Source organism: Vulpes lagopus, chromosome 1 (assembly GCF_018345385.1).
Source record: "Vulpes lagopus strain Blue_001 chromosome 1, ASM1834538v1, whole genome shotgun sequence".
Lineage (NCBI taxonomy): Eukaryota > Metazoa > Chordata > Mammalia > Carnivora > Canidae > Vulpes > Vulpes lagopus.
Genome location: NC_054824.1, coordinates 98,513,405 through 98,533,975, shown reverse-complemented (window position 1 = coordinate 98,533,975; position 20,571 = coordinate 98,513,405). Strand labels below are relative to the sequence as shown.

Sequence of the window (20,571 nt, the reverse complement as noted above, 5' to 3'; positions counted from 1 at the left end):
AAATTGAAGCTTCTGTCACAAACTTTAAACTCTTAACTTTCACCGTGGTTGGTTCAAATACCCCTGCTTGTTTGTTGTGTTGAGGTTTACCATTGATGAAATCAAGACTGATTCATTTACGATTTTTGTGTTCTGGGTTACCTTGCCCCTCATTATGGAAAGCTCTTAACTTTGCAACTAGGTCTGTGGAGTTTTGGGCAGCATTAACTGCCAGTGTGTTAGAAAAAAATAAGAAGAGATCCTGCAAACTCTGATATAGCAAGCTGTTTCTGAGGCCTCATCTGGTTTTGTAGTTCTCAAGGTATACGGAAGGGGCTGCTTCTATAGTATCCCACCTGGAACCATGGATTTTGACCCCAAAACTCTCTTCAAAACACAAAGAGCATCATGTAAAGAGCACTCCATCTTATGACACATGAAATCATTTGCCTCACATAAGATAACTGATGCAGATGTATGAGATTTAGTGCTATTTAAAAAAGTAAAGTGAAATTCTTAAATCAATGTTTTTATAAAGTAAGTCTATATTCACCATAAGCACCTTGGTTGAATCCTGTTTGCAAGATTCAGACATTAAAGCAATGTCTGGACTTCACAGAAGAGATGAAATGGTTACTCCCATCTCCCTTTGCAACACCCTAATACTGTTCTCTCTCATGTATATAACTGCTTATATCACTAAAAGACTAGAGCACCAATCAATGGGAAGGGACAATATAGACTCTCACAAGAGACAAAAAAGGACACTATATAATAATAAGGGGACAATCTGGTAAGATATAACAATTGTAAATATATATGCACTCAACATGTGAGCACCCAAATACATAAAACAGTTAATGGCTAACACAAAGGAACTAATTGATAATAAAACAATAATAATAGTAGAGGACTCTAACAACTCACATCAATGGACAGATCATCCAAACCAAAAATCAACAAGGAAACAGTAGCTTTGAATGACACACTGGATTAGATGGATCCAGCAAATATAGTCAGAAAATTCCACCCTAAAATAGCAGAATACATTCTTTTCAAGTGTGGATGGGACATTCTCCATAATAGATCACATATTAGACAATGAAATAAATTTCAACAAATTAAAATATATGGAAGTTAAATCATGCATCTTTTCTGACTACAACTTTATGCAACTAGAAACTAGAAATAAACCACAAGAAAAGTCTGAAAAATAGCATAAATACAGTAAGGTTACATATGTTTGTAAATAAGGAATGGAACAACAAAGAAATTAAAAAAGAAATCAAAAAGTACATGGAGAAAAACAGCAGATGTTGGTTGGCCTTTCCTTGCATCCTTGCCAATATTTGTTGTTTCCTATCTTATTAATTTTAGTCATCCTGACTGGTATAAAGTGGTATCTCATTGTGCTTTTGATTTGTATTTCCCTGATGCCAAGTGATGTTGAGCATTTTTTCATGTATCTGTTGGTCATGTGTAACTCTTCTTTGGAGAAGTGTCTGCTCATGTCTTCTGCCCATTTCTTGACTGGATTATTTGTTTCTTGAGTGTTGAGTTTGATAAGTTCTTTATAGATCTTGGATTCTAGCCCTTTAGGTGATAAGATAATTTGCAAATACCTTCTATCATTCTGTAGGTTGTCTTTTAGTTTTGTTGACTGTTTCCTTTGCTGTGCAGAAGCTATTTTATCCTGATGAAGTCCCAATAGTCCATTTTTGCTTTTGTTTCACTTGCTTTTGGAGATGTGTCTGGTAAGAAGTTGCTGTGACCAAAGTCAAAGAGGTTTCTGCCAGTGTTCTCTTACACTGTTGGTGGGAGTACAAGTTGGTAGAGCGACTCTGGAAAACAGTATGGAAGTTCCTCAAGAAGTCAAAAATAGAGCTACCCTACAACACAGCAATTGCACTACTGAGTGTTCGCCCCAAAGATACAGATGTAGTGAAATGAAGGGGCACTTGCACCCTAGTGTTCATAGGAGCAATGTCCACAATAGTAAAAATGTGGAAAGAGTCAAGGTGTCCTTCCACTTATATGTGGAATATAAGAAACAGAGCAGAGAATCATAGGGGAAGGGAGGGAAAACTGAACGGAAAATCATGAGAGGCTGAACTGAAGGAGAAAAATCATGAGAGGCTCTTAACTATAGGAAAAAAACTGAGGGTTTCTGTAGAGGAGGTGGGTGGAGTGATGAGGTAATTAGGTGATGGGCATTAAGGAGGGCACATGATGTGATGAGCACTGGGTGTTATACACAACTGACAAACCACTGAACAATACATCTGAAACTAATGATGTACTATATGTTAGCTAGTTGAATTTAAATAATAAAAAAAGAAGCAATAGATGTTGGTAAAGATGTGGAGAAAAAGGAACCCTCTTGCATTGTTGGTAGGAATGCAAACAGCTATAGCCACTGTGGAAAACAGTACAGAGGTTTCTCAAAAAGTTAAAAATAGGGGGCACCTGAGTGGCTTAATTGGTTAAATCCAATTCCTGATCTCAGCTCAGGTCTTGATCTCAGGGTTGTGAGTTCAAGCCCTGTATTGGGCTCCATGCTGAATGTGGAGCCTACCTAAAAAAAAAAAAAAAAAATAAAAAAAAAGTTAAAAATAGAACTACCCTATGATCCAGGAATCACACTATTGGGTGAAAAATCCAAAAACACTAATTAAGAGGAATACATGCAATCCTTTGTATATTGCAGCATTATTTATAATAGCCAACTATGGAAGAAGCCCGTGTCCATCCATCCATAGATGAATGGATAAAAATGTGGTATATATACAATGGAATATTATCCAGCCATAAAAAGAAAGAAATCTTGCCATTTGTAACAATATGGATAGATCTAGAGAATATAATGCTAAGTGAAATCAGTCAGAGAAAGACAAATACCATATGATTCCCCTTATATGTAGAATTTAAGAGATAAAATAAAGAAGGAAAGGAAAAAAGAGAGAAAAAACAAAAAACAAAGAAACCCACTCTAAATTATAGAAAACAAATGGTTACCAGAGGGGAGGTGGATGGGGGAATGGATGAAATAGAGGAAGGGAAGCCCCACATTGGGCTCATTGCTGGGCGTGGAGCCTGCTTCAGATTTTCTCTCTCTCTCTCTCTCCCTCTACCCCTTTCCCCTTAAAAAAATATTTTTATATATATGACCAGAAAAATGCTTGGAAGAGTATACTACAAAACACTATCTTTGGCTATCATTTGGTGACAGGATTATAGTTTAACTTTATTCATACATTTGTATTTTTAAAACATTTTTATAATATCCAATTTCATTTTTATATATATTAATACGGGCTACATGTAATTATTGGTTCTACATTCCTTATTGTCTGCTTTCTCTTTTTATTTAATAGATCAAAAACTATTCTATAAAGAAGTAGTACCTAGACCTTAATATTTATAACACAAAGGCCCTTCAAATTATATTGAGGTCCTTAGGCAGGAATAATACAAAGTATCAGTTAATATTTTCCTGTGCTTATGAACATGATATTAGATATTTGAGATATAGATAGATAGATCAAATAATTTTTAAAAGGAATAAAAAGAAAACATTACAAATTAATGTTCTAAAAAACATCAATGATTTTTGGTTATATATTTAGAGTATTATCAGCATGTGTTTGCTGAACCTAGTCCACAGTCACTTTTTGCTTTGCCTTATCAGGACAATTTATAGTATGTTATTAATTTTTTTCTTGTCTCTTTTTACTTGACCAAAATATTGGTTTGACCAAATAGCAAGGTAGAGAATACAGTGGTGCAGCACTGACTGGGAGTCGTCTTGCCTATTTTCAATGTGTTTGTCAAGAAAAGTCACCTAGTGTTCTGGAAACTTATAAAGGATAAAATATGACACCAATGTATTGGAAGCATGTAAGTAGAAAGCATAATGGTAGTGAGAGTATTCTGAGAATCTGTCATTTCAACAAAAAAGATTTAATTCAAAACCAAAGAAGAAAAAATAGAAAGACTTGCAAATGAATATTTTTTAAAATCAATATTGAAAATTCATTAATTTTTCAAACCAGCCAGAACCTTAAAAAGTACTGTATTTTTTTCCCACTATAATTCATGTCATCACTAACACCTAGAACATAAAAGATGACTGCCTCTTGCCTGTCTTGGGTGTTAGTCAGGTTGTAGCAGCCTGAGAACTCAGCTTTTGGCAATAAAAATAATTTTTCATTTGAGTTCTTTTTCTTCTTCCTTCCAAGTCACTGTGTATTTAGTTAATGATTTTGATGCCATTTGGACCAAACAGAATAAACTTTCAGCCAAATGTACAGCTTATTGCATGGTATGTTTAGAATCAGGTCTATACTGCCAAAGTGAGAGAGAAAGTTGGATAAATCCGAGTTAATACAAACAGCTCCTCTGGAAAATCCTAAGCATAAAAACTTGCCTTGTCTGTCTGGAATTACCTGAATTATCAGAAATTGTTCATTTGTACATAAAAATAGTTTCCTCTCTGACAAAGTCTTTGTATTTTAGGAAACCAACTGGATTTGTTTTCCCTATCCACCATCCAGCTGGACTAGGTTGTCCAAAATAACACGTTAGAATATGGTGACACAGTGCAAGTCTTCAACACCCAAGATTATGTGAGTTCTCTGTTAGAAGAAATACCAAATAAGGCTTAAATACATTATAAGGCAATGCTTAAAACTAAGGCATAATGGAAAAGAGACAAGATCTATTCAACAGGTGTTTATTAATGTTTCTATATTACATATAAATAGCATATTCATATATTAACAACAAGCTATCATTTGCTGCACACTTATGGCATGTCTGGCTTTCTGCTAAGTGCTTTTTAAAATCTCATTTGACCCCATATATATAATCTGGTGAGAGAAATAATGTTATTATCTCCATTTATAGTTGAGAAAACTTAGAGAAGTTAGGAGACTTACCCAAGTTCATATAATCTAGCACATGATTAAACCAGACTTTGAATCCATGCAGTCTGACTTCAGAGCCTTGGTTTTAACCATTACACTATCCTACCTATAGCAGTAGTAGGCATTGAATAAACCAGAAAGAGGCAAAAGCCATATTTCCTCCCCACCCCACCCACCCGCCTACCTCAATCCTCACCATGGAATTTGTTTTTTGTAATAAAGCAACTTCCTAGAAAGAACAGATTGAGAAGAAGATTGGTCCACTTTGAAGAGACCCAAATTTTTTATATTTCTAAGGTCAATTTGCTAACAATATTTCTGTGACAATTTGTGTCACAGGCTTATTACTGTTTTAAGCAACAACTCCCACTGACTGCTACTTCATGCCTCATTTTGACTTGAAAGAGCAGAACTTCCAATTCTAGCAAAATGCAGTAGGTATATTTTTTCCTATTCTTCTCACTAAGTAAAACTAAAATTTGTGGACACCATAGGAAGAACAACATAAGATGACTCTGAAGGGTGGAGGGAAGAAAAAGATGATATAGGACTTCAAGACAGAAGGAACAACACAGAAGTGAATTACCTGGGGTTTCTTTTCATCACATATATCCTAGACTTGGAGTTGAAGAAGCCAAAAACCTAGAAATCTTGATGAACACAAATCTAAAATAAAACAAGATAAAATTGAATTACATTAAATTAAACAAAAAGTAAAATGTTCTGATAAAATTTCTGTCAGGCCAAAGGACTAGGGAAAGGGCAAAGTGGCAAGACAGAAAGCTTTTAGATAATAGCCATTTTATTATAGACAAACAACACAGAAAAACTATGGCTTTACCCACAGCTATGACATCAAAGGCTGAGTGGGGAGCCTAGACTTCCACCCTTAACAGTAATGAAGTCCTTTCCCTTTCTCTGTTAGGGCAGTATCAGATAAGGCCTAGTAAAGAATCGGGACTTTTGCCATCACCCACTGGTAAGTCTACCTCACCTGTGTCAGAGGAGACCATATGGAGAGCCAGAACTCTCACTTGACACAACTCAAATAAGCAGTACCTGTTCTCTCAAGTGCCAATAGAAACCAAGTAGGGAACGTGTACTTTGACCTCTATTTGGCAATAATAAGGAAGTGCAGTCCTCCTCTCCTCTACCAAAGTGGTGTCCAAAAAGCTAGCCAAAACAGAAAATAGAATAAGGTCCAGAATCTCAAAACCTAATATGAAAATGTACAGAGGATAAAATTAGGTAACTTCAGGACTCATCAATAGAATTCACCTATTCTGGACAACACAAGAAATGTAAACTGAGAAGAAAATGTGCATACCCTCCTAAACCTGTGGGATAATAACAAAGGATGTAACAGTTGTATCATCAAGATACTCAAGAGAGAGGAAAAAGAGAGCAAGACTGAATAAGTACTGAAAAAATAATTGTGAAAATTTTCCAAATTTGGAGATTGATATCACAGGATGGCAGAAGAGATCTTTCCAGCCCTACTACATAGAAAATCATTGTTTTTTATAACTAACCACAGATGAAAATACCTTTGTGGAACCCTGGGAGTCCAGTGGAGAAGTCCCAGCATTCTACTGGATCAGAAAGTCCAAGATGCATTGAAGAAGGTAAGATTAGTTTTACTTTACCCATGTAGCCCTTCCACTAAGGTGGCGAAGCTCAATGCCATGAGAGATCTTGGTTGCAATCACTTCCACAGGGGAAAATGAGGACACAGTGGACACCTAGATTTCCCAGCCATGCAGGATGCTACCTAAGAGATCCACTTATTTCTCACCCTCCTCTGATCATTGAAGGGATTGGCTCAGCATAGGTGAAAAATCTAGGGGCAGCTAAGGAAAAAGGGACAGGGGCTTATAGCAACCAGGGTATGGAACTCAACAAAGGGTCTGCTTCCTGAGGGAGCTCATCACCACTATACTTGCCTTATAAGAAATTCGAAGAGTAGTTCTTTAAAGTGAAATTAAAGGTTGCTACTTAGCAATATAAAAATATATCTCTCACTGTAAAGGTAAGTATATAAATTCAGAATATTCTTAAGTTGTAATGGTAGTGCATAAATAATTTTAACTCTAGTATAAAGCTTAAATGACAAATGTATTAAAAATAACTATATCTATAGTATTTATAACAGATACAAAAAGATATAAATTATGACATGAATAACATGAAATGTGGGAGGGTAAAAGTATGGAGTTTTCATATGTGAATGAAGTTATCAGCTTAAAATAGACTGTTATGACTATGATTTTATAAGCCTCATGAGAAGAACAAAGAAAAATTAGTAGATACACAAAAAATGAGGAGGATAGAATTTCATGTAAAAAATCATAATCACATAGAATGCAAGAGAGGGTGCAGGAAAACAGGAACTAAAAAATAGTTAGGAAATAATTAACAAAATGGCAACCGTAAGCTTTACCTATCAATAATTAATTTAAATGTAAATGGATTAAAATCTCCAATCAAATGATATGGAGTGGCTGAATGGATTTTTTTTTTTAAAGACCTTTCTATACACCACCTGTAAGAAACTTACTTTAACTATAAGGACATGCATAAACTGAGAATAATGGGGTGGAAAAGATATTACATGGAAATTGTCATTAAAAGAGAATGGGAGTAGCTATACTTATATCAGGCAAAATATATTTTAAGTCAAAACTTGTTATAAGAGACAAAGAGGTCATTATATAATAACAAAGGGATCAATTTCATCAAGAGGATATAAATGATTATAAATACATATGTACAAAACATTGGAACACCTACATTTATAAAGCAAATATCAACAGAACTAAACGGAGAAATAGTGATAAATAAAATAGGGGGCTTTAATACATCACTTTTAAAAATGGATAGAAAAAAAAATAAAAATGGATAGAATATTCAGATAGAAAATCAATAAAGAAACAAAGAACTTGAATAAAATTATAGACCAAATTAACCTAACAGACAGGTACAGAACATTTCATTCAACAGCAGCAGGAAACACATTCTTCTCAAGCACACTTGGAACATTCTCTAGGATAGACCATATATTAGGCCAAAAATAGAAGTCTTAACAAATTGAAGAAGATTAAAATCATATCAAGTAACTTTTCTGGACACAATGCAGGAACTAGAAATCAAAAATAGGAGAAAATTGAAAAGTTCACAAATGCGTGGAAATTAACATACTCCTGAACAATCAATAGGTCAAAAAGAAAATCAAAAAGGAAATAACAGGGCAGCCCAGGTGGCTCAGTGGTTTAGCGCCACCTTCAGCCCAGGGTGTGATCCTGGAGACCCAGAATCGAGTCCCAGGTCAGGCTCCCTGCATGGAGCCTGCTTCTCCCTCTGCCTATGTCTGTTCCGCTCTCCCTCTGTGTGTGTCTCTCATGAATAAATAAATAAAATCTAAAAAAAAAAAAAAAAGGAAATAAAAAACTACCTGAGACAAATGAATGTGGAGACACAACATGCCAAAACTTATGGGAGGCAGCAAAAGCAATTCTAAGAGGGCAGTTTATATTGACAAATGTCTACTTTAAGAAAAAGAAATCTTAAATAAAACACCCAACTTTCCACTTTAAGGAACTCAGAAAGGAATAACTCATTACCATTAGCAGAAGGAATGAAATCATAAATATTAGAGCTGAAAATAATGAAATAGAGACTAGAAAGATGATAGAAAAGATGAAAGAGGGCTCTTGAAAATATAAATAAAATTTGCAAAACTTTAGCTAGAAAGAACCAGAAAATAAGAGATGACTCAAGTAAATAGAATTGTAAATGAAAGAGAAGACATTACTAATACACAGAAATACTAATACACAGAAATAAAAAGAATACTAATACACAGAAATAAAAAGAATCAAAAGAGGGTAACCTAGAAGAAGTGGATAAATTCCTAAGAATACACAACCTACCAGGATTGAATTGCAAACAAATAGAATATCTGAAAAGAATACTGAATATTGAATCAATAACACAAAAATCTCCCATTAAAAAGCCCAGAACCAGATGGTTTCACTGGTGAATTTTACCAAACATTTAAGGAAGAATTAATGCCAATTCATTTCAAACCCTTCCAAAAAAATTGAAGAGGAAGGAATACTTCCAAACTCATTTCATGAGGCTAGTATTACCCTGATACCAAAGCCAGAAAAGGACACTACAACAAATGAAAACCACAGGCTAATGTCCTTGTTGAACATAAATGTAAAAATCTCAAAAGACTAGCAAAACAAATTCAACAACATATTGAAAGAATCATATGCCATTTTCTAATGGGATTTATCTCTGGAATGCATTATACTACATTAATAGAATAAAGGATAATTATCATCTCAATAAATGCAGAAAATAATTTGATGAAATTTTAAATCCCTTTATGGTAAAAACTTTCAAAAAATTAGGTATAGAAAGAATACACCTCAACATAATAAAGGCCATATATGACAATCCTACAGCTAACATTGACTTAATGATGAAAAGTTGAAAGATTTTCCTCTTCCTCTGAGATCAGAACAAGACAATGGTGCTCACTCTCATCACCTCTTTTCAACATAGTACTAGAAGGCCTAGCCTGAGAAATTAGACAAGAAAAAATGAATTAAAAAGTATCCAAATTAGAAAGAAGAAAGTAAAAGTGCATCTATTTGCAGACAACATGACCTTATATATGAAAACCTTAGAGTCAGCCACAAAGCTCTTAGAACTAATAAAGTCAGTAAAGTTGCAAGATATAAAATCAACATACAAAATCAATTGCATGTGCATACATTAGCCATTGCACATTATCCAAAAAACATTACATTATCCAAAAAACAAGTTAAGAAAACAATAACATTTACAATTTTGGTACTACAAAAGAATAACATACTTAGGAATAAATGTAACCAAGGAGGTAAAAGATCTCTACACTAAAAGCTATAAAATATTGATGAAAGAAATTGAAGAAAATGCAAAGAAATGGGAAAATAGCCTTTGTTCATGAGTTGAAAGAATTAATATTATTAAAGTATGCATACTATGCAAAGTAATGTACAGATATCTATCAAAATTCCAACAGCATTTTTCACAATAGAAAAAGAATCCTAAAATTCATATATAACTATAAATGACCCCAAATAGCCTAAGCAATCTTAAGCAAAAAAAAAAAAAAAAAAAAAAAAACAATGCTGAAGCATCATACTTTCTGATTATAAAACATGTTACAAAGCTATAGTAATCAAAACAGTATGGTGCTGATATAAAAACAGACACACTGACCAATGGAACGGAATAAATAATCTGGAAATAGATCCATATATATGTGATCAACTGATCTTCAACAATCTGGTACAGTGATGGTAGAGGTCAAAATTGGTACAGTTATTATAGAAAACAGTATAGAGTTTCTTCAAAAAATTAAAAATGGAACTACCTTATCATTCAATAATCCCATGCTGGGTATGTATCCAAAAGAAACAAAACTGGTATCTCAAGGAGATACCCATGTTTATTGCAGCACTAGTCACAATAGCCAAGATACAAAAACAACCTAAAGTGTTTGTCAATGGATAAATGGATTAAATGAAATAAACCAGATACACAAATACTGCATGATTTCACTTACATGTGGAATCTAAAAAATTTGAACTTCTAAATTTGTGTATTGCAGGCTCAGTATAAAACTGGCTCTGATGGTCTCCATAAAAAATGTTCTCCTACATCATTTTGCTTCTCTTTTAGTGACTCTGGCCTTGTGATTTTTGCCCTTCCTTCTCCAGTAAACCAGACCATGTGCTTATAGAATTTATCCTAAATCCTGTCGTATGACAATGAAAACCCAACAGTACTTGCAAAACAGACTTCCTGGGTGGTGTTGAAATAAAAATCATGAGGAAGAATGTTAAGGTTTTCTTTTGTGTTTGAAGAAACACAAGAGAACAAGCTTGTTGGAGGCAAACAGTAAGCTTATGGACAGAGTGACCTTAGGTTCCCCATATAAACCCAACTTTCTCCACTCCAGACTGCTGGACTGTGTGAGTGTCTGGTTTGTCTAATCTGATTACGAGCCCCCTGGGCAAGAACTTTGTCTAATTCTGTGTTCTCTACAGCACCTAGCCCTTTGTTGGCACCACCAACTGCCAAAGAACACTCAATCCCTGTTAACTAATAATAAGGTTGACTTCCCAACTCAATATGATGAGGTTTCTGTCATTTTTATGCCAGTGTTCTGATTTGTATTTCATATTTATGTCTGGAGAGCAAGCTTCATGTGTTACTGAATCACCTCTGGACTGATCTTCTTTTCAGGAAATGTAGGCATGAGGCTGAGTGTTTTTCAACCACGAGTTTTGGGAATGCAAACTGCTGAAATATGCTAGGGTACATGAAGGGGAAATGTTTCAGAAAGAATCACTTTTTTCAGCAGTCATGGGGATCTCTGTGAGCCAAGGATACAACAGACTGGTTAGCAGATGTGACCATAAAACCAGCAGGTCCCTACAATGCAAATATTTCACTTTAGTTTCTCTGAGCCTAAGGAAAATAGTCTGCCTTTTTTGGGGGTGTCAATTGATTTAATATTACTTTGTAATTGTACTTCATTAATTATACATATAATTTGGTCTAATACTAAATCAAAAATTAAGTTTTCCTTCATGTTATATGTGCTACCATATTGATTTTTTATAGGCAGAAATCACATATTACATATGGAATGTTACAACACAAACATAACAAAGGAATTAGGTACTAGGAACTTAAGTAAATCAGTCTTTAGAAACTTCACAGAAGTTTCATGTTATTCTACCTAGAAGTTGGGCAGTGTTCAACATTTTATATAGTTGTACATACTAGAGGATTCAAATACCTTTATTGCCTTTGTTTTTGTCTTTGCTATCACTTTCAACTTCCCTAAGAACTCCTCAATGACAGTCTGTCTTGCAGCCTCTTCTGCTTTAACTCACTATTACACTGGAGCCTTAGTGGTATGTGTGTGTGTCAGGGGAGATCTCAGTGTTTTAGGGGGCCTGTGTCACCGGACTGTAATTTTCACCAAAATTTCTTAGCTTTACTCCCCATCTTTCGTGAACCGAGATGGCACCAGAGTTTTATGTATGGCCTTCTCCTAGGTGGAATAAGGCTCTGGTAAAGCCTTGAACCCTGAAGAATGGATGGGACTTTGTTATGGTGGATGATCTCAGTAAGTTTTTAAATTTTACTTTTCCCCTCCCCCTGCCAGAGGTACAGGAGATCTTTCCTGGCTCTTCACCAGGAAGATGGTGGGGTTCTGGAGGCAAATGCCATTAAAGTGCAGGGTTCCCCCTCAGAATGGATGCCCCAGGAGTTTCTCATTCTCATCTGAGTCCACACTCAGCATCTGAAAAATCATTATTAAAATTACCATTTAACTCTTGCTATAAGTTTATGGCTCCCATTACTTCTGCTCCACGTGGGCAGACCATTTTTGTAACTCTGAATTTGCATGGTTTTGAGGTAGAGCTTGACCTGAGATCTTAGTTTGTTGCTATGTTCAAGGAAGATCACTGGTTTTCAGTATGTTCAGTTTTTTTCTTATGAAAAGAGGAGTGACAACTTCTAAGCTCTTCATATATTATTGAAGATGAGCCATTACACAATTTTTCACAGGTGAAAATAAATGTGATAAGGGAGTTGATATACTGCTACAAATAACTGGGCTAAAAATTATTTTTAATTATCTTCAAAGTTTATTTATAATAAGCAAGTTAAGGGAATAGGACAACTGAGATGGTTAACAGAGCCTAGCAGGGTTTCCACGGGCCTAATTTGGAATAACTAGAGCAGTATAACAAATAATGAGTGGAATAAATTATAATACATTGGGGAAAAAAGGAGTCCATCCGTTCATAATTATACCCAAAAATAATTATTTCAGGTGTTGGGGAGGTAGAGAATGCAAAGTTCTTCTTTACAAAAAATGACAAGGAACAAATGAAGAGGAAATTATAAAATTGGAAAATCACCATTTTTCTGGCACCAGAGTAATGACTAATCCAAGCAATATGCATTAATGGATACCAAAACCAGTGAGGGAAGGATTGCTGGAGAAAAAAATTATTCAATATTCATACAGCCTCAAATATCACCTTGCAGAGTACTCATTAATCACAAAAGTGTATCTGTACAATGAAGAAATACAACAGACACTACTTTGCCAAATAAACTTAATTTCCAAACCTGGATACACTGATATCATGTACTTCCTTATATGATGCTCTGTGAAGGACACATCACAACTGTTGTAGTCCTGCCCAAAATACTCTACCTGAATCTACTTAGGAGAAAATAGTCATTTTTAAGGATATTGTGCAAAACAATGATCTGGTCTCTTTAAAAAACGTTAATGTCATAAGAATAAAATAACTGGGGATTGTTTTAGATTAAAGGAGGATAAAGACACTTGATAACTAAATGCAATGCATGATTCTTCTTCATTGGATCCTGGAAGGAGGTATATGAGTAATTATAAAGAATTTCATTGGAGTAACTTTGGAAATTTGAATATGAACAGTGTTTATATGATAAAAGTTTCATCTCAATGTTAAATTTTCTTATGGTGATTGTATTGCAGTTTATGGGAGAAAGTCCCAAATTTTAGGAGAGAAATGCTGAAGTACTGGACTAAGTGTCATGATGTCTACAATTAAACTCCCAGAGTCCTCTTTGAAACTTTTCTGTAGGCTGGATATTTTTGAAAATAGAAAAATGAAAAAGTAAATAAGATGAATTGACAGTAGTAATAATCAGTTTAAAATCAAATGCTTTATCTTTGGGGGTGTTAGACATCACACTGGAAATTCTTTCAACATGCTATGTGTGAATTAATTGTTTGCAAGTGAAATAGAGTAAAATAATCGGCCAAATATACAGTTACAGTAAAATAGTAATCAGCCAAATACACAGAAACAAAGAATACAGCAGACAGCCCAAAAACTCTTGAAGCCTCTTATAAAAGACATAGAAATTTATAAGGGTTTTGCCAATAGTCCCAGAAAATTAAAAGTAAAATTTTGGATGCAATAACCTCACAACGATTCTTGCATTATTGAATATGCATAAAATATCAATAAAAAGATTATATCCAAATATAAATAATTGCAATAGAATGCCCTCCTACCTGAACAAAGAGCTTTCACAAACCTATTTTCTTCAAATGCTGTCATTGCACTGTGCTGGTTACTTTGACAACATGTGAAATAATGAGAATGTACACTTAGTCTTGGCTCTGACGCCTTCCCTAAATAGGGCACTTTTAAAGACACATTCTCTCCTGCAAGTGATGGTAAAGTGATTAAAATGATGGCAAAATCCAACGTAAAGGTCAGACTGAGTATTGCCAAGTGCTAGAAACTTTCGTAAAGTGTCTGAGTAATGTTTTTATCCTTCCACATCACCGCCTGTACTTGTGGTGCATGCCAAGGCCGCAGGGAAAGGTTAGTCAGTGTGTTCAGACACAGGACAGAAGAGTAATAAGTGAAGGAGGATTAACTATCTTATCTATCTGGGGTAAAGCACTGGATGCTCTAGAAAAAGAAAAACCCTTCTGTGTTAAGGCATGTTTCAGAAATAGCTCCATTCCAATTAGTGCAGTTTATAAACTCTCTTTGCCCCGAGGATTTTCAGGGGCTTGATTAAAAATTAAAGAAAAAAAACCCACCTTACTTTATATGCAGCGAAAGGCACAATTAGGACTGCCATGTAGACATCCTTACAGGATATAACAATTAACTCACCCGATGATGAAGTCTTGCCCTCTTCCCTGCCAAATTCCAAGAACAAGTGGTCTGTTTTTAAAGGACTATGTCACAGCTAGAGAAAGGGACAATGGATTTCAAGGGGAATTAGGGACACAGAGGGAAAAATAGCAGAGGGTGAAGAGCCCCTGTCCTTCCAAAGCCTGCTTTTCCTTACATCCTCTTTGATGCTGGGAATTAGGTGGTGACTGAGAGGCCAGGAAATGGAGAAACTTGGACAGGCATTCAGTCCCTTGCCTCTCTAAGACTCGCATTCTCCTTCCAACTTCCATTTTCTCTTTTTGGAGCAGAGGTAGGATATTTGCATCTTAGAATCTGTTGGGGGAGAACAGAAGGGAGAGCCTGAGACTAGCTAGAGGAAGTGCTAAAGTCCCAGGAATTTTCCTTCAATTCCTGCCCCAGCTAGAGAGGTCTGCTGCTCTGGGCTGAGCTCAGAGCCCGGAGACCAAACAGCATCAAGTTACCCAGACATTTCTCTGAGAGGAGTTCCTTTGTCTCAAGACACCCAGATATATAGCAAGAGCCTTGGAGTCAGATGGCTTCAGGTTTAAACCCTGGTTGTACTGCTATTTTTTGTTTGAACTTAGAGTCATTTAGTGAAGAGTTTCGGGATCTTCTGCTAAAAACAACAACAAAAACAAAACCAACAAAACCAGGGTGGGGGATATTATTCACGATAATTAGGCTGGTATGAGAATCAAATGAGATGGAGAATTAAGGGTTCAGCGCTACTTCTGACAATTGTAAGGGCTCAGGGGATGACGGCTGCCCATGCCCTTCAGCAGCCAAAGATCAGGGATTAGTGTCATTCTTTCGAATCTCCTCAGAGCGATGATGTGGAATATGAAAGCTGTGACATCCAGTCTATTCTGGCTCCTATATTGTTAACCTAGGCACGCCATGCACTAGACAGGATTCCAAAGTAGACAATATTTGTCTTTAATGTTCTTGTCCTGTGCCTTCCAAAAATAGCTTTTATATCCAGGATTCCTTTCTCCACATTTTCTTTTTGATATTGGGGTTTCATGTGGCATGTCCTACAATCCTCTCTGGGCCTTCACTCTTTTGGCAAATGTGTCTTTTACTTTCCTTAGGTTCTCTGTGATAATACCAGCCACTACTCCTATAAATTAATCAGTGCTCTGAGGCTATGTTCTGTTCTCTTTCCCTGTTGCATTGACAAAATCTTTGAGTGACAAAGGATCACAGACTTGATATCCAGAAAGTGAGAGGAATCATTTTGGTGTCTTGAAATTTTATTGTTCCAAGTATTTTCAAAATAAAAACAATTTGATAAAATTTTCATTATTTGAAATACAATATCGAACGCTCTTAAATATGGTATATCTTTGGAAAAATATAATAAAATTCTTTTAACTTTAAAATAACAAAGAGAATACAGTAACTCTAGATTAAAAATAGAAAATATGAACATTGACTCGTGGAACTTTTATATTAATCACTTCCCTACCACCCATTCATTTTCTCTAGTTGTAAATGATAATATGATAGTTAATTTTATATTTATTCTTTGAAGCCCTCTGATCAAAAAAAAAAGTTCTTTGTGTAAGCAGATTATCAGTCCTTGTCAAGAAATATGGTTGCTTTATAGCTTTCTGAAAATGTGTTTCAGTCCTACATGTCTGGGCACACAGTTTGGAAAATTCAAATTAAATTTCCCATTTTTTAGTTCATTACAGAGTCCATGCTAACTGCCTTAGGAAAACTGATTTTTTTTTTTTTATCATGGTTGTCACTTTCTAAAGGTATGAATTTCTCCACTAAAATCCATTAGTTTTCTAAAACTGTAGGTTTTACAATTAGCGAGATGACAGCATTTCTCTTATGTAGAGCTCCCTGGTCACCATGAGGCAAACTAAGTGGTATCTGAAAGCCTTGCTATGCCTTTTCTTCACCAATTTATATTTCTATCTACCACCTTTTTCTGATCAGTTTCATGATAATATCCTCCCTTCACTCCACATCAAGATATCCAAGTCCTTCATCTCCATAAGATTATTCAACCTTAGAACCTATTGCTTTCTCTTGTTATCTATAATGGACTATAATCTTCTGGGCACCAAAGTTAAAACAAACAAAAAAGGTTCTAATACTTATTACCCCCCATATCCTCCAACAACAATGAAAAATGCACATACAACTTTCCAATTTCCGAATAAAGAACTCATACTTCAGTTTTAGGTTTTTCTTTGTCCGTTTTGCTTTTTAATGATTTACTAAGGTTCCCTCAAAGGTTATTTGCCATCGAGGTGCCTTTGAAAGTACAATGAAATGTCTATCATCAGGCCAGCATATAAACTCTCTCCACAGATCTTATAAGCCCATGACTTTCATCATTTATCCTGAATTTCCTCTTTAGACTGTGTATTAATGCAAAGAGGGAAAAAGTGGAACCTATTTTTTTCTTTCCCAGCCTGTACACATACTCAAAGTTTTCAAAGCAAGATGTCATGCTAGAAATAAAATAAACACAGGAAACTTTCCTCTTGGCAATACTTTTCAGAGGCAAAGACTAAATTAATAGTAGCAAAGGTGGAAAGAGCATGCCAAATATTTTTACATTTGTTGGCAAGTCTAACTAAAAAGATGGTCCCATGGTGAGCTTTGCCATATTGAGATTCTGGGAGAAATCTGCATGGAGAACATTCCTGGGGCTGGCACTCCTGGAGAGGGCTCCCTTAAATTCTTCACAGCTGGACTCCAGAGACAAGCAGCTGCTCTGTGTGCCAAGGACATGGAAGGAGAGGGAACTATCAAGCTGATTTCTGAGGAAGCTGGCTCCCAACCCAAATATGAAAATTACAGTAAAGACCCTGATTATTTGTCACTTTTTCCCTGCAATTTTGATTCAGTAACCATATTCCTCTGAAGAGAGATCTTCAAAAAATTATTGCCAATCATATTTTACTCAATCTCTAGTCATTAATTTGCTTAAATTTCCTAAACTAATGATATTTCAGTTAAAGTTATGCTGACATCACATAGAAATTCAATAGCACTAAGAACACTAATCAATTCTGAAACCTTGGTCCTTTAGGATGTGAATGACTAACCCCTTTCTTTAATCCTTTCAGCTTGAAGATGAGGACCTGCTGTTTTCAGGGGAGATTTTCCTTTCTAACGAATACTTGCATTACTTCTAAATAAAAAATTTGCCTTCTGTGTCTCCAAATCCCTTTAATTATTGTTCTACAAAAATGTATAACATGGTTATTATATATCTATCTCCAATGACTTTTTTTACTTTCTAAATTCCTTAAGAATAGTGAGCATGTATGGGCCCTAAGTCTCCATGAACACATCAAACTTTTTGTAAGTAAGTTTACACTAAGGTCCATTGGCTGTTTAACAGTTATCTGTGAGAAAGACAAACTGCTTTTTTTTCTCACCGAATTATAAAAGACTTTAATTATTCTAATAAAAAATGTTATCTTTAGTTATTAGGAATTTTAGCATTTGTAATATAAAAATTTATTAATGACCACATCTTGATTTTAGTATAAGAATTAGTCGGGGTTGTTTTCCTACCATCTGATATTTTTATATCTATATGCTGCTTTTGGTTTTAGCATATGATTGCTCTCACCTTAATGCTTCCTCATCTGTGTTGACTATTAACATAAATTTCTACAACATGATCCACATATTGTCTATCAGCTACATGGAAATACTATGTAGAATGGTAAAGTTCCTGGGCATCACTCTAATATAAACTCTAATTGATGTTTAATGATGACAGAAAAACATAAACATCCTTTACAGTGTGCCATGCTCTATTGAATTCAAGGGATTCCAATATGGCTAAAGAAAGGGAGGAGCTGAGCTTCCATGTGCATGCTTTCCAACAACACTGGTATTGTACTGCCTGTCAGCATCAGGAGCTACCATTCTGACACCTTCTCAGTAGAATTCAGCTACAAACCCAATAAAAATCCTAGCTAAGTAGGTCAGACTGCCGAGAGCCCTGGCACTGACTTTATTTCTGACTGGGCAAGGACTCTCTGCCATGGAAGAATGACAACGACGTAATAAATCTACCTTGTTGCTTATAAAGAAGTGATTTAATGAGAAATTTAGAGAATTTCTCTGATAATATCAAACAATTATTTTAAATTAAATCCTACAACTCTATTCTCTGTCTCTCTCTCTCACACACACATTCTTTAATATTACTGAAGGATGTACACATTCTTGATATAGATTAAAAATATTTAGTTTCATTAGCACAGTGTCCACTATTTTTTGATGAGAACAAAACCTAACATCTTAAACCTTATTTATACAAGAGAAAGAAAGAAAGAAAGAAAGAAAGAAAGAAAGAAAGAAAAAGAAAGAAAGAAAGAAAGAAAGAAAGAAAGAAAGAAAGAAAGAAAGAATCAGTCTGATAGAAAATCCCCATCTGTATATTCCACCAATATCTCAAATTTAATTTACTATCTTCCTGCCCATATCAATTGTCAATTTGCCACATGTAAACTTTCAGAAATGTCCCTCTTTCCATACAGCCAAATCCTATGACTTTCACTTGGAAGCTATACTTTGATTCTATTATCTCATTTCCATGCATAGCCCCATTTTTCTCCCAATAAACTGGTCATCCCATTTCCAATATCCTTATTTCCAATATTTTTCATGCTGCCAGGGGAGTTTTGTTCCTAGAGCACAAAAGCATTCAATAGTTTCCCTCTATATGCAAAATAGATTTTTTTTTTAAATTTTAACATGAAATTAAAGGCTGGCTTATGATTAACTTCAGCTTGACTCCTTCTTATTTTAAGAGATCCAATATTATAATGTGATTAAGAATACAGCTTTTAAGTTTTAAAAGCTCTGGTTTTAAATTCCAACATTTTCTAGCTAAATGACCTTGGAAATAGTTTTAACCTTTTTGTCTTTACATATAAAATGGAAAGAAGAATACATATCTTATATATTTGTAAGAATTAAATAGGCACATGTGATCATACATATATGGCACATGTCTTTACATATAAAATGGAAAGAAGAATACATATCTTATATATTTGTAAGAATTAAATAGGCACATGTGAACATACATAATGAATACTCAATATATGGTAATCATTATTGGTTTTCTTTTTCAAATTTATCTATTACTATATTCATCCTTACCACAAAGCTATCATATACCTGAGGTGGCAAACAGATTTCATTACCCAAACCAAATAGGTCAAGAAGTTGTTGTTCCTTGAACCCTTTGGGTTTTGTTGTTGTTTTAAGATGTTAGGGGATTTTTTTAAAGATTATATTTATTTATCTGAGAGAGCAATTGAGCACAGAGGGAGAGGGAAAAGCAGACTCCGCACTGAGCAGAGAGCCTGATGCAGGGCTTGATCCCAGGACCTTGAGATCATGATTGGAGCCAAAGGCAGATACTTCACCAACTGAACCACCCAGGAACTTCTCTTGAGCCCTATGTTAAGAAGGATTCACGCAAAGCAGGCTCAGCAGGAAATTTTGAAATAGAGTAGCCATGGCTGCCACTAGGCACAGGAAAAAAAAATGTCAGTAACATGGATACTATATGCTGTAGTCTATCTCCTATCTTTATAAGTTTATCCTTATTTGTATCCTCTGACTAGAATGTTTGGTGATTACCTCTTTTTCTCCTTCTACCTGTCAGAATCTGACACAAATCAAGACTCAAATCAAATGCAGCCCTCATCATTAGCCTGCCCCCTTCCTGTGTACTGCCAGCTGCATTTGTGTCTCTGTTATAGCTCTTATAGAAGCCTGAGTTGAATTATAATTCATGTGTACCTCTTAGGTTTCCACATCTTGAAGGTAAAGACCATCATTCGTTTACCACTGCTTGTCCTACAGTACCTGGAGCAATG

General features: G+C 35.1%; 1 non-coding gene across 1 annotated transcript; it reads right to left on the bottom strand.

Moving 5' to 3' along the window:
• Positions 1–579: 579 nt before the first annotated feature.
• Positions 580–709, bottom strand: LOC121475305. Its single transcript, XR_005983715.1, has one exon. It is a non-coding gene; the product is annotated as a small nucleolar RNA SNORA20 (small nucleolar RNA).
• Positions 710–20,571: the final 19,862 nt, after the last annotated feature.